The 15,059-nt window shown below is 35.9% G+C and overlaps 1 protein-coding gene and 1 pseudogene across 1 annotated transcript in view; one reads left to right on the forward strand and one right to left on the reverse strand.

Annotated features, from left to right (window-relative positions):
• The window catches only part of NLK (nemo like kinase), a 177,263-nt gene that overhangs the window by 79,333 nt on the left and 82,871 nt on the right, over positions 1 to 15,059 (reverse strand). The gene's annotated exons all lie outside the window — the stretch shown is intronic.
• Positions 12,871 to 14,972, forward strand: LOC139437206 (survival motor neuron protein-like; annotated as a pseudogene).

Consider the following 15,059-nt stretch of genomic DNA (forward strand, 5'->3'; position numbering starts at 1 on the left):
AATAAACTTAACCAAGGACATAAAGGCCGTATATTCAGAAAACTACAAAACACTGCAAAGAAGACTTAAATAAATAAATAGGACATTCTGTGTTCATGGACTGGAAGACTAAATATCATTAAAATGTTAATTCTACCTAAACCGATTTACAGATTCAAAGCAATCTCAATAGAAATCCCAACAGAAATGGGAAAAGTCAATTATCAAATTTATTTGGAAAGGTAAGGGGCCCCCAATAGTCAAAAATACCTTAAAAAAGAAAAAAGAAGTTGGAGAACTCTCATTTCCTGACTTGAAAGCATATTTCTTAATTACAGTGGTAAAAACAGCATGGTACTGGCAAAAAGACAGGTTGACCAATGGAAGCGAATCAAGAACTCAGAAACTGACCTTCACATCTATAGTCAAGTGATCTCTGACAAGGTTGTCAAGCCCTCTAAGCTGGGCCAGAACAGTTTATTCAACAAATGGTGCTGGAAGAACTGGATACCAATGTCCAAAAGAAAGAGAGGACCCCATCTTACCCCTTATACAAAAATTAACTCTAATGAATCAAGGATCTAAATATAAAAGAGACAAACATAAACTACCAGAAGAAAATACAGGAGAACATCTTCAGGCTCTTGTGATAGGTGGAAGTTTCTTACCCTTACACCCAATGCATGAGCAACAAAAGAAAAAAAGATAAATGAGACCTCCTCTAAATTAAACTCTTTTGCACCTCAAAGGATTATGTCAAAGGGTGAAAAGGCAGCCGACTCAAAAGGAGAAAATATTTAGAAATTACATATCCAATAAAGGTTTAATATCCATGATATATAAAGAAATACCAAAACTCAGCAATAAAAAGACAAACTACCTGATTAAAAAATGGGTAAAAGATTTGAATAGACATTTCTCTAAAGAAGAAATACAAATGGCAAAAAAACACACAAAAAAACGTTCAACATCACTAGCAATTAGGGAAACACAAATCAAAACTACAATGGAGATACCATTTCACACCTATAAGAAAGACCACTATTGAAAAGTTGGAAAACTGCAAGTGTTGGAAAGTATGTGGAGAGACAGAAACGCTTATCCACTGTTGATGAGAATTCAGAATGGTACAGCCACCTGTGGAGGACTATTTGGCAGTTCCTAAGGAAGGAGATTATAGACTTGCCATATGATGCAACAATACCACTACTACATATATACCCAGAAGAACTGAGAGCAGTGACACGAACAGTCATTGCACACCAACGTACTGATAAACAAATTGTGATGTATACACACGATGGAATATTACGCAGCTGTAAGAAGAAATGACGTTGTGAAGCATATGACAACATGGATGAACCTGGAGGACATTATGTTGAGTAAAGCAAGCCAGACATAAAAGGACAAATACTGTGTGACTGTGCTATTATGAACTAATTATATTGTATAAACTCATGGAGTTAATAACTAGAATACAGGTCACCAGGAAATGGTATAAAGATAAAGAATGGAAAGCCGAGGGTTAATCTATGCAGAACTGTTAAAAAGGTTGTTTGTAAATCTTTGAAAATGAACAGAAATGGTGAAATCACATCATAGTGTTTGTAACTAGCAGTGCTATTATATGGGTATGACAGTGGTTGAAATGAAACGTCTAAGGACATGTGTATTACTAAAAGGAAAGCTAAAAAATGTACCATGGGACTGAATAACATAGTGAAACCGCATGTGAAATATGAATATGGGTAATACTACATAGGTAAGACTGTTTTTACAAAAGCAAAATACAAATACTAGAGAGACAGAAAAAGAATAGTAGTTATGTATGGCAGGGGAAGCAGAGAGAGATTGAGAGGTGATGAATTTTTGTCTGTTTTTTGTTTTTTATTCTTACTGGAATAATGAAAATGCTCTAATAATGACTTAAGTGATGAATGCACAACTAACTATGTGATTATACCAAATACCATTGATTATATATTTTGGATCAATTTATGCTTTATTTATATCAATAAAATTGATTTGTTAAAAAAAAACACAAAAACCCAACAGTGTGTACTGGTGTAAAGATAGACACACAGAGCAGAATAGACTTGAGAATCCAGGAAATAAAACCCCCATACATCGGGAAGCGGATATGGCTCAACGGATAGAGTCTGCCTACCACATGGGAGGCCCACGGTTCAAACCCAGGGCCTCCTGAACCATGTGGTGAGCTGGCCCATGTGCAGTGCTGAAGCATGCAAGGAGTGCCATGCCACGCAGGGATGTCCCCCGCGTAGGGGAGTCCCACGTGCAAGGAGTGCACCTTGCAAGGAAAGCTGCCCCGTGCAAAAAAAGTACAGCCTGCCCAGGAGTGATGCCACACACATGGAGAGCTGACGAAGCAAGATGATGCAACAAAAAGGGACACAGATTCCCAGTGCCGCTGACCCGAATACAAGTGGACACAGAAGAACACACAGCGAATGGACACAGAGGACAACTGGGGGGGTGGGGAGTAAAACAAATAAATAAATAAATCTTTAAAACACACACACACACAAAACAACCCATACATTTATGGCCAGTGCATTTTCAACAAGGGTACCAAGTACATTCCATGGGGGAAAAAATAGTTTCTTCAACAAAAGGTGCCAAGAAAACTGGATATTCATATGCAAAATAATGAAATTAGACCCCTACCTTACTTCATATAGAAATGTTAACTCAAGGTAGATCAATCACCTAAATATAAGAGCTAAAGCTAGAAAACCCTTAAAAGAAAACACAGGGGGTAAATATTCATAACCTCAGATTCACAATGGATTCTAAGATTTGTCACTAAATGTATGAGCAACAAAAGAAAATACAAAATTTCTACTTCATCAAAATTAAAAAGGTTGTGCATTAAATGATATTAAGAATGTGTAAAGGCAACCTACAGAAAAGGAGAAAGTAACTACAAATCACAATGGATAAGGGTCTAGTATGCAGAATATATAAAGAACTCTTTACAATAAAACAACAAAAAGAACAAAAGAATTTAAAAATCCAAAGGATTTGAACATTTTTCCAAAAAGGATATACAAATGGCCAATAAGCATATGAAAAAATGCTCAATTATCATAAGCCATTAAGGAAATGCAAATCAAAACAACAGTGAAAGACTGCTTCACACCCACAAGGGTGGCTCTTATTTAAAAAAAAATATATAGCATGTGTTGGAGAGGATGAGGGGAAATTGGAACTTTAGTGCATGGTTGGTGGAAATGTAAAATGGTGCAGTAGCTGTAGAAAACAGTTTGGGGTCCTTCAAAAAGTTAATAATTGGGGGAGCAGATGTAGGTCAGGTAGGTAGGTCAGTTGAGCACCTGCTTTTCATGTATAAGGTCCCAAGTTTGATCCCTGATGGGAGGAAGGGAGGGGAGGGGGGAGGGAGGGGGGAGGGAGGGAGGGAGGGAGGGAGGAAGGAAAAAAGTTGATTGAATTATGTTATGTCTCGGCAATTACATCCCTAAGTATATATCCAAGAGAAATGAAAACATGTCTATGTGGAAACTTTAACATGAAGGTTTATAGCATCATTATGTCTAATAGTCAAAAGGTAAAAACAACCCAAGTGTCCATCAACAGAAAAATGGATTAACAAAAGGAGGTATATCCATACTATGGAATATTGTTCCACCATAAAAACAGAATGAAATACTCATTCATGCTACAATCTGGATGAAATTCAAATCACTGTGCTAAGTGAAAGAAGCCAGACACAACAGCACATATTGTAGGATTCCTTCGATTTGAAAATATCCAGAAAAGGCAAATCCACAGAGACAGAAAGTAGGTTAGAGGTTACCAGGGGACGGAGGAAATGGGAGTTTTTTTGCTTGGTAGTTAAAAAGTGTCTGCACGTAAAAATTTTTAAGAAGATTGCAACTTTCCTAAATTCAATTTTGGTGGTACTGAGTGATTTTCTAGATGCCAGAACTATCATTTACATTGTGACAGTTTAATTTCCTTCTTAAGTATATCTGAACCTGGTTTAGGTGTTTTTTGTTTTTGTTTTTCATTAATACATTAGCTGAGGTTTTGTAATAACATTGTTTTATTTATTTTTAATGGAACATGACTCAATTTTCCCATTTAGCCTAATTTTGACTTTTAGTGTCAAATGTATAGGAGAAAAAACCCTTGTATTTTCTTTTTACATTTTTGGGTTATTAGAAATGGAGGCTGATTCTTACAAAATATTTTTAGAAGAACTTCAAATATTTTGGGGACCTGATTTTCACTAATTTTCTCTTTTATTTACCACATTCTAAACCCTTGAAAGAATATAAATAGACTATATTCTTTCTATCTTTGTAATCTCCCAATACCTAGAAGAGCATCTATCTCGCCTTAGGCCAATGAATGTCAGTTGAATAGATTTTACTACTTCTTCTATTATATTAAGTTTTTCCTTACACTGAGCCAATCTTTAATTTCTAGACTAAATCCCACTTGATCATGGTGAACATTTTAAAAAATGTGAAACACACTTTATGTATTCTGTCTACAAGTGTTTTCATCTACATTCCTCTAGAAGATTGGCTTTTAATTTTGTGTTCTGGCCTTACTATACATCAAAGCTGTCTGCTTCACCAAACTGAGTAGCCTTCAACTGTCTACAATGTTTCATTGCTTTTATATGATATTACATGTTGAAAAATATTCCCCAATGACGCCATCAAAGTTTCTTGCCTTTCTTGTTATAAATGGTCTATTCAAAGTATCTAATTTTTATAGTGTTTCTAATTTTTTGTAGTCGTTTCTACTTTTTAAGTTATCCATTTCTATAGTTCTCATCTTAATTTTTGTCAAATTTATTACTCTATTCTTAGATCCTCTGGAGATGAACTAGTTCATTATCTATATATATTTTTCTTGTTGAAATATGCATGTAGAATTGAATAAAACTCTAATTTTAGCTCTGGCAGTCCTATAATCTGGATAATTGGTGATGGGGTTTTTCATGTCTTTAAAGTATTACAGCTTTTCTCTACTATTTTCTTTCACCTGCTTGGAAATCTTCTATGTTTTTGTTATTCATTTCTAATCTTGCACCATAATCTGTTTATAAAATCTATTCTGAATATATTTACTGAGAAATTTTAGATATTCAAATCTGTGCTTTTAAAATAAAGCACATATGCCTACTATTTCCACTTCATTCTCTCAAAAACTTATATTAGAGGGCAATTAATTTTCTGTTTATTTGAACTAAATTATCATAGATATTACTTACTACTAGAGCATCTTGGTATATATAGAGCTCTTGTGTTTTATCAGTTTTTATGTCATGTTTTCCTCTTACATTACCTGGAAGATAGCTGCTGGCATATAAGAAGCATATGCAGAAATATCTCAATTTTACAAAGGATGTTTTAAGAAAAATACTTTAATATTTCACTACATATAAATTGAAAATGATTTAAAAATGGTAATGTACAGGAACACACTGTTTTGTTCATATAAAGTACATATAATAGAATTTGGTTGAGTATAATAAGTTCTAAATATGAACTTTAAAGAAATGAATCTTGTTTGAGGAATTTTTCAATGAAATAAGGTACAGTGGGGTATGTGAATCACTATTTTAGGTATTTGATTCTAGGTTCTCTGACTGATGGCTGTTTTAGATCCTGTATAAGTTTTGGGAAACATATTTGGGAATAATGCACTGGCAAATATTATAATTTATTCCTGAGTTTTAATTTTGTAAACAGAGCAATAAAGGGAATTAAATAAATCAGCCACAACAAGAACATAAAACATTGCAACAAAAATTTTCTTTCTTTTTTTTTACATTTTGGTGTCCTGGCACTGGCTGAGGTCTTTGGCCCTGGTAACTAAGCATACTGGCATGACTCAGGGAACAAAATATCTCTAAATGAGTAGGATGCTAATAATTAGCTAATAAAGTCTACTCCTGATCCACCAATAGAAATGGCAGTAGGCACAAAAGCTGCCAACAAGAGAGAGTAATGGCTTTCTTTTGTGGCCTGTGGGTGAATCACCAAATCCTCTTCGTGGCTCACTTAAGTAGAGGTCAGGGAGGATCTAGCTGTTCAAACACCTGGCAGGGGTGTTTCTGCTGAGATCTTACTTTTCCCCAAATCCATTTTTCACTAGCAAATGATACCTACAACCCTTTGAAGAGGAAAGGATATTTTCTCCCATTTGTAATGCCAGTTATCTAAAAAAAAAGGGGAGGGGGGATATAAAAACGGCATTCCAGGTTAAGACCTGAAGCATACCATTCTTCTGATAAAAGACTAATAAAAAATTTTATATTACCAGCTTTAAATATATAGATTAATAGAACTAAAAACTGTAGACTCTCAGATAAAGAGGAATACATTTGCTTCAGCCACAGCCCATTACCCACCTTTGACAAGCCACCTGTTTTACCACAGCTAGAATTTCAGGTGTTTATTACATGTTAGGAGGATTCTCAATCCTCCTTAGGGATATGAATTTGAAAGACAGTGTTAGGGGAAATGAGGTGTCTGTTTCCTCAGAAACCATCAACCAAGGTAAAATATTCAAGGTGGCAATAAGAGACAGTCATGAATACAGGAAAACGGTTTGCTGCCTGGTATTTTACAAAGTTACTGAACACTTAATAGGAAACCACCTGAAGAATGGGAATGGAAGTTTACTAAACCAAGTGAACTAAACTGGGAGTCGGTGCAACAGTTTTAATGTGGGAATTGGGGAGAGGATGGCCATAAGAAAACACTAAGAAAAATTTACAACTAGAGCATCATCAGTTTGTTCTTAAACAGTTCCTTTCTTTTTCAACTTAAATCCAAAATACCATCCCAGGAAAAAGAAAGGCTCTCCTGAATCTACATAGTTCCATGGTAAAGCGATCACATGAAATAGGAATAGATTATTACCACCTACTACCAAACAACTGCAAATTAATTCCACAGGAATCCTGACCTCAGAATTTTTCCACAGCCAGTGCTCTGCTTGTCGATTTCACCTTAAGGAGGAAAAAACTAACCATCAAAGTCATGAGGAGAAGAAATATCAAGTTTGCTTGCCAAAAAAAATTACAGCATCCAAAAAAGATAAAACTTAGCCTCTGTCTTCCATTAATTGGCCCCACTTTGATAAAGGCAAATGATTGTTTATATATAGCAGTTTGTTAATGAGTTACAAATGCCCAGGAAAAGCAAACCAGAGAATGAAAAACTGCCAAGGTCTGATTGAGAGAGAGCCTAGAAAAACAGTATTATTTACTTCTATTCTAAGACAGTATCACAAAATCCCTGCTCTGTTCTTAGAGAATATAGTAGCTTTGGTGAATAATGTAATAAAGTGAACATCAGGCAGGAAACATATTCATCACTAGATAAAAGGTCAACGGGGAGTTTCTTTCAACAGGAATTCCAGAATGTTTCACTTATTTAATAGAAGCTACAAACACCAGAAATAGAGTGAGCATATACAACAAAATGATGAAAGTCTGAATAAAAGATTAGCAGGTAAAGTCAGAGTTAAGTTCTTGAAAGATCTTACCAATCTTAAAATTATTTCCCTTGGAACTGTAGTCTAAATGGGTACCATCTTTTATATTTTCAAATTAAAAACCTCAGATTATAGGCAACATATATAAATAGAGAGCACCTGCTAAGTTTAAGAAGTTTTTAGGTTTTTGCCTGTTCTCAATAGTATTTATCTAGAACTTGGTTTCAAAAGTTCATTACTGACATTTCTCACCACTGTGAGAACCAACTAAAATTTAAATTCTAAGCATATTTAAAAATTAAATTTGTAAATTTGTAAATATGCAAAAATTTCCCTTAATTGTACCTTTAAGACTTCAAATATTTAGTGACTATCTGAAGCAGCTCTTCTCAAACATTTTATTTTATACCAGGCCGAATATGATTTTCAAACAAAAACTTCCACATTGCAAAAGTTTCAAAGTTCAGAAAAAAAGTTAAAGCTAATCTTTATGTGAAAAGTGAGAGCAAAAAGATTTTAACTCCTGATAAGGACAGAACGCATAAAACCAATGGCTGTGGGCTTACTGAATTTTTACTATGCTTTCAGAGAGCAAACTACATCCTTGTCATTCTAAGACAACATTTTTATTTATTATTATTTTTTTAAATTACATTATGAAAAATATGAGGTCCCATTCAACCCCACCACCCCCGCCCCCCACTCCCCCCACAGCAACACTCTCTCCCATCATCATGACACATCCATTGCACCTGGTAAGTTCATCTCTGAGCATCACTGCACCCCATAGTCAATGGTCCACATCATAGCCCAGACTCTCTCACGTTCCATCCAGTGGGCCCTGGGGGGATCTATAATGTCCCGTAATTAAGACAACATTTTTAAGCACAACATATAAAGTTCCAAGAAACAGCCCATTTTTGAACTTTTCTTTTCATCCTTCTCTCAGGATGGGAGGGAGTGTCTAAAAAGGGGTAATACTACCAAAGATTGTTAAGAGACTGCAGAGTTGTTTCCCACAGTACAGATGTTGTGCTTTACTTTATAGCAGAATAACAGACTAAGAACCTCTTGTAAACCATTCATTCTCTCTGCAAATTTTTACTGGGTACCTACCTATGAGATAGTCACTGCTAGGTGCTACATGATATAAAGGGGAATAAGACAAAGCTGATGCCCAAGATCTCTACCTCATTAAGAAGCCAGAGAGAGAAAATTCAGGTCAAACTAACAATGAATGAACTTTTACTCATCAGGCTTTAAAAATTTGCTAGTTTATTTTGCAAACTCATCCCACCTCTCAAAAAATCAGAAATATACCAAATATCTACTGGCTGACAAAAAAAAGTTTTTTCTGCTTAACTACAAGTCAACAATACTTTATTTAAATGTTTGTTCAAGGTAATTGCTGCCAACAGACCTTCAGACGGCATTTTAAAAACTTAGATTAATTCATATAAGCTTTTCCATCTAGATAACAGCAGATCCATTAATTCAACCTGAAAAAAAAATCCTTTATTATCTGAATATGTCTTAAAGCAATTTTTATTAGCCTGAAAAGCAAAGAAATGACTTTTAGAACATAATTAAAGATACAAGGGCCAAACTAATTTTTGTAAATTGGCCTTTTTGTAATTGTAGATTCACATGCAACTGTACTCTCTATTTGCCCCAAAGGTAAGTTGCAAAACTATAGGGTAATATCATAACCAGGATATTCACATTAATGGTGTCAGTGTTTTGTGGAACATTTCCATTACCAAAAGGATCCCCCATGTTGCCCTTTCGTAACTATACCCACTTCCCTCAACCCCAAATTAACTTTTAAAAAGTCATTTTTCCCAATTTAAATAAAGTCTTTGTTTAGATATATATTTTTAAAGTTTATTTATTTATCCCCCCCCCCCCCTTTGCGGCTTTGTTTTGCTGTCTGTTCTCTGTGTCCACTTGCTGCACATTTTTCTGTATCTGCTTGTCTCCCTTTGTTGCGTCATCTTGCTGCATGAGCTCTCCGCAGTGCGCAAGCCGTCAGCTCTCCGCAGAGCGTGAGCCAGCTTGCCTTCACAAGGAGGCCCTGGGACAGGAACCCAGGGCCTCCTATATGGTAGACCGGAGCCCAACTGATTGAGCCACAGCCGCTTCCCTTAGTTTAGATATTTTAAAGTTTCTGGAGTCTCTAGGTTCTTTGAACTTTTTATTTTAATAAGCTTTATAAAATTAAACCCTAGAAAAGCTGGAGGTTTCTTATTCCCCTTTCAAGTGGCTATTCTTAAGCATGTAGAGTTATAGAGCACATAATCAAAGTGGAATAAATTTATAAATAAAACCACAGTAAGATTCTACTACACATGCCCTAGAATAGCTAAAGTTAAAAAAGACTGACAATAACAAATACTAGTGATGCTGTGGAGCACACTGAACTCTTATACATTGCTTGTGGGAATGTAAAATGATACAGACACTTTGGAAAGCAGTACAACAGTATCTTATAATGTTAAACATAAGATACAGTTACCAGGTGACCTAGCAATTCCATTTCTAGGTATTTACCCAAGAACAGTGGAAATATGTATCTACACAAAGACTTGCCCCAAAATGTTGATAGCAGTATTCGTAACAGTTAAAAAACTGGTGCAACCCAAATATTCATCAATTGATGAATGGATAAGCAACTTTTAGTATATCCATATTATAGAATGACTCAATAAAACAAAGTGAAATATTAATAAACACAAACATGGATGTACCTCAAAAACATTATGTAAAGCAAAAGAAATCAAATATAAAAAACTACTTACTATATGAGCCCACATATTGAAACTCTAGAATAAGGATAAAACTAGAGTGACAGAAAATAGATCAATGGCTGCCTGAGGTTGTAGGTGGGGAGAGGGGACATGCTGCTAAGAAGTAGGGCAAAACTTTTTTGGGTGAAATAATCTTCTATGTCTTGATTGTGGTGGTGGATGCATGACTGTATAGAATTACCCAAATTCATCAAACTGTACACTTAAAATGGGTGAATTTTATTGTATCTAAATAAAACCTCGATTTTAAAAAGAACACACAGAGAACAAAAGAAAGTGCTCTACCTCACTAATAAAAGTAAAAACCAATAATTACACTACTGATAAAAGTTGTTAATTAGTATTACATTTCTGGAAAGCAATTTGGCATTGAATACCTAACCTCTTAAAAAAATGAATGGACCTTTTGATTCAACAGTTCTATTTTCAGGAACTCATACTATAGAAATAATCAGACAACTTAAATAAGCCTTTGTATAAGAATGGTATGGGAAAGATTTTCACAGTAGTGAAAAACAATTGAAAAAAAGACTTCATATGTCCAATAATCCAATTGAATCTAACATGGCCAATGATATACATATGTATGACAATGTACTGGATGATGATTTTCTTCTCCTTTCCTGCTGTCTATGCCAGTACCTTTCACAAAAATGTTTACCTTATGCTTGTGGGAGCTGTGGTACAAATAAATTACTAATAACTATTTTAAGAATCACATACCTAATATTAAAAGAAAAATAATTCATCATTCATGCCCTCTTTTTATCCCACCTTGGACAAATGAGGTTATATTTTCTGCCTAATTCTTATGACGATTAATGAAAGAAAAGAAACTTTGGACTTAACTCAGTGTTATCACAAAAGATCTGGCCACTAGAAAACACAGGCAACTATTCCATTGGAAGAGATCTCCAACCCACAGATTGAATTAGTTATTTTAATAATTTACTTACAGTTTGCCCTATGGTAGATAAAGGAATAACAGAAGGTTACAGTATATGCCTTTTAGGTTGTATTATCTGGGTCTCAGTTCCTTATCTATAAAAGAAAAACTACCGGGTGCAAGGTCAGGTCTTATCTAGCTCTAAGGAAAACTTAAAAATCTATTAAAAATCAGTCGACATCTTAAAAAAATGATAGAATTGGCAAATGCAAAAGTATCAAAAACCAAACCATTGTTAATTAGTGCAACATACCTTGCACACATTTATTTACAAAAAGAAGAAATATGAGATCCTGGCAAATTTAAACTTAGGAAACAGTCACAGTAATATAAAATGGAAATTCACATCAGTCTATGAGACTGACAAAAGCAGAAATTACAAATGAAAAATGATACATCCTCACTGTTTTCCTAGTTGCTAAAATTTAAAGTCAATTATTTTACTTCAAGACAGTGAAAATGTTCAAGCATCTGTCCTTACAACCATATCAGTATCAGGTAAGATGGCTAATACTCCCATAAGTATCTTTAAACAGAAGAGAGCAATATACTAGTAGTTATTCAAGGTAAATATATTATTGTGCCTGCTTTAAAATAATGTTTACCAATTCAACTAAGTTCAGATATTCAAATCTAGTCAGGAAACAAGCAAAAACAGCAAGCAAATCAAATAAGGATAATTCATTTATGAAACAGAAATACAGATTGCATTTTAACCAATAGTACCATGTCTAACAAATCAGCCCTGCAAATCGGCATATTGTAATTCAAAGAGTAAATAACATATATAGTATGTATGTTAAGTTTGATTGCAGAGGAAATCTGAGTTTTACTTGTTTAATGGTAAATCAAAGAAACCAGGTTAATGAAACACATTAAATACATGAAATGAAACATGTTTATTAAACATTCTTAACAAAGGAAACAAATTTAAGAGCATGAACAAATATAAATGCCATTAGTATAATTAAAACTTTTTTGTAATCGTAATATCTGAACCTTTTTTTGTGTGCAGTTGCCTTCAGAGGTTACATTTAAAAAAAAAAAAAAAAGCTTGTTATGCAGACCTTGAACCTTGGCACTTTAAAGTTAAATTTTATTCCAAACCAAAGTAAAATACAACTGGCTCAACTAAGTTCCATTAAATGGAAGAAGAATAAAAGTCACTATCATGTCTGGCTGGAGATGATAGAGATGGGCATGCGGTGCTGCAACATACATGACACAGCCACACAAAACAAAGCACAAAAAGCCTTTCCCATCCTATCACTCTTCAGACCCAACTGTGTCATATTTATGTATTTCACAAGGCAACTTCTGGGAGAAGAATGCACTTCTTATTTTCTAACAGAAAAGGGAAAGATTCTTTATCTACCAATAGTTAAGGGATTTCTAAAACGGTTTTCCCTGCAAAAGAAGATTTTTATTAGGGCCTCATTTCTTTATTGAGGAAAATGAAGATTCATTAATATTCTCCTTTTTCTGTTCTCTCTGCTGTAGAGGTAGGATTAGGGAAATTGAAAGATGTCTTCAAGATCTACATAGGCTTTGACTGATTTACATCCATGGTCCATTAAAAGTTTCTCTTTTGATGCCCAGGTATCAGGATTCTAATATTAAAGTTCCTGTAGGGAAATGGATATGGCTCAACAGGTAAGTGATAAGAGCATCTGCCTACCATATAAGAGGTCCAGGGTTTGGTACCCAGGGCCTCCTGGCCTGTGTGGTGAACTGGCCCATGTGCAGTGCTGCACAAGGAGTGCCGTGCCACGCATGGGTGTCCCCTGCGTAGGGATGCTCTATGCACAAGGAATGTGGCCTGTAGGGAGAGCTGCCCTGAGTGAAAAAAAAAGCGCAGCCCGCCCAGGAGTGGCGCTGCACACACAGAGAGCTGACGCAGCAAGATGACGTGACAAAAAAAAGGGCACAGATTCCTGGTGCCACCTGGCAAGAATACAAGTGGACACAGAAGAACATACAGCGAATGGACAGAGAGCAGACAATGGCAGGGGGCAGGCGGGGAAGGAGAAATAAAAAATCAAATCAAATCTTAAAAAAAAATAAAGTTCCTGTAAACTTCCCAGTCCAAATGTAAATGGCTAACAAGAATCTATTCCGCCTTCAATAACTCTTTGATTATATCACCTTATGTCTAGAGATCTGAGGCTATACTGTAGGAGGATTTTTTAAAAATACAAGAAAGGATTGTGGAAAGATGGCAGAGTAGGAAGCTCCAGGAATTGGTTCCTCCACTTAAAAAAAACTATTTGGGGCAGTGGTGGTGTTCCTGAGCAGGAGTCATTACTGTTCTGGACGGGCTAGGGCAGGTTTAATTTTTTAGGGACCCCATTTATACATACAGGCACCTCAGTGATATTGCTGGCTCCATTCCAGACCACTGCAATAAAGCGAAATCACAATAAAAGTGATGATTCTGACATTTAAGATAACACAATATTGATAAAAGCCTATGATAAAGCTGTGGCTTCATTTAAGCATGCTCTGAAGAATGGTGACATTTCTCAAATTTCAGACAAACCAAAAGGCACACCTAAAAGAAAACCTGTTAAGAAGAATAAAAGCCAAAAAAAGAACATCACAACTCCAATAAAACAGTGGAAAGTTGGTGACAAATGTTCTGCCATTTGGTCAGAAGATGGCTACATTTACTCAGCTACCATTGCTTCAATTGACTTTAAGAGAGAGATCTGTGCTGTGGTGTACACTGGGTATGGAAAAGTAGAGGAGCAAAATCTGTCTCATTTACTTTTCCCAACCTTTGAAGGAGTTAATAACGCAGAACAAAGTGCTCAGGAGAATGAACCTAAGAGTCAACTTTCAACAGATGAAAGTGAGAACGCTTCCCAAGTCTCCTGGAAATAAACTAAACAACAAAAGTCAAAAGCTACTCCATGGAACTCTTTTCTGCTTGTACACCCCATCCCCCCATGCCAGGATCAGGACTGGGAGCAGGAAAGTCAGGCCTAAAATTGACTGCCCTCCCCCCTTCCTGTCCTGCTGGCTGCCTCCACTTCCTTCTGGACCACCAATACTTCCCCCTCCACCTCCCCTATGCCCGATTCTTTTGATGACACTGATGCTTTGGGAAGCATGTTAATCTCTTGGTACATGAGTGGCTACCATACCATCTATTACTTGGGTTTCAAACAAAATCAAAAAGAAAGAAGAGGGAAGCAGATGTAGCTCAAGTAACAGAGCTGCCGCCTACCGTATGGGAGGACCAGGGTTTGATCCCTGGGGCCTCTTGGTGAAAAAGAAGAGAAAGTGTGCCTGTATAGTGAGCCAGTGCCTGCACAGCGAGCCAGCATCTGTGCAAGAACCCACGTGGCGAGCCGGTGCCCGCACAAGTGCCCACGTGCTGAGCCAGTGCCTGTGCAAATGAGTCATGCAGCAAGATGATGACACAACAAAAGACAGACAAGGGGAGAGTCAAGGTAAAGCACAGCAGAGACCAGGAACTGAGGTGGTGCAAATGACAGGGAATCAATCTCCACATCAGGAGTCTCCAGGATCGAATTCTGGTGACCTGGAAGAGAGAAAATGAGAAGACAACACAGAGAGCAAAAACACCAGGATGGGAAGAGGGGAAGGGGGTAAAATAAATAAATAAATCTTAAAAGAAAAAAAAAAGAAGGAAGATGCTCACATTTAAATTAGGAGTAAGTCTGCCATCACTACACAAGTAAGCTTACTTCACGTAATAAGCTTCACTGTAATAAGCCTCACTGTTATACATATTTTGTGCTTTTCAGAAAAAAAGTGTTTAAAATTGAAATGTTAAAGTTAATAACAATATTATTAAA

The sequence above is a fragment of the Dasypus novemcinctus genome, chromosome 21 (assembly GCF_030445035.2).
Source record: "Dasypus novemcinctus isolate mDasNov1 chromosome 21, mDasNov1.1.hap2, whole genome shotgun sequence".
Lineage (NCBI taxonomy): Eukaryota > Metazoa > Chordata > Mammalia > Cingulata > Dasypodidae > Dasypus > Dasypus novemcinctus.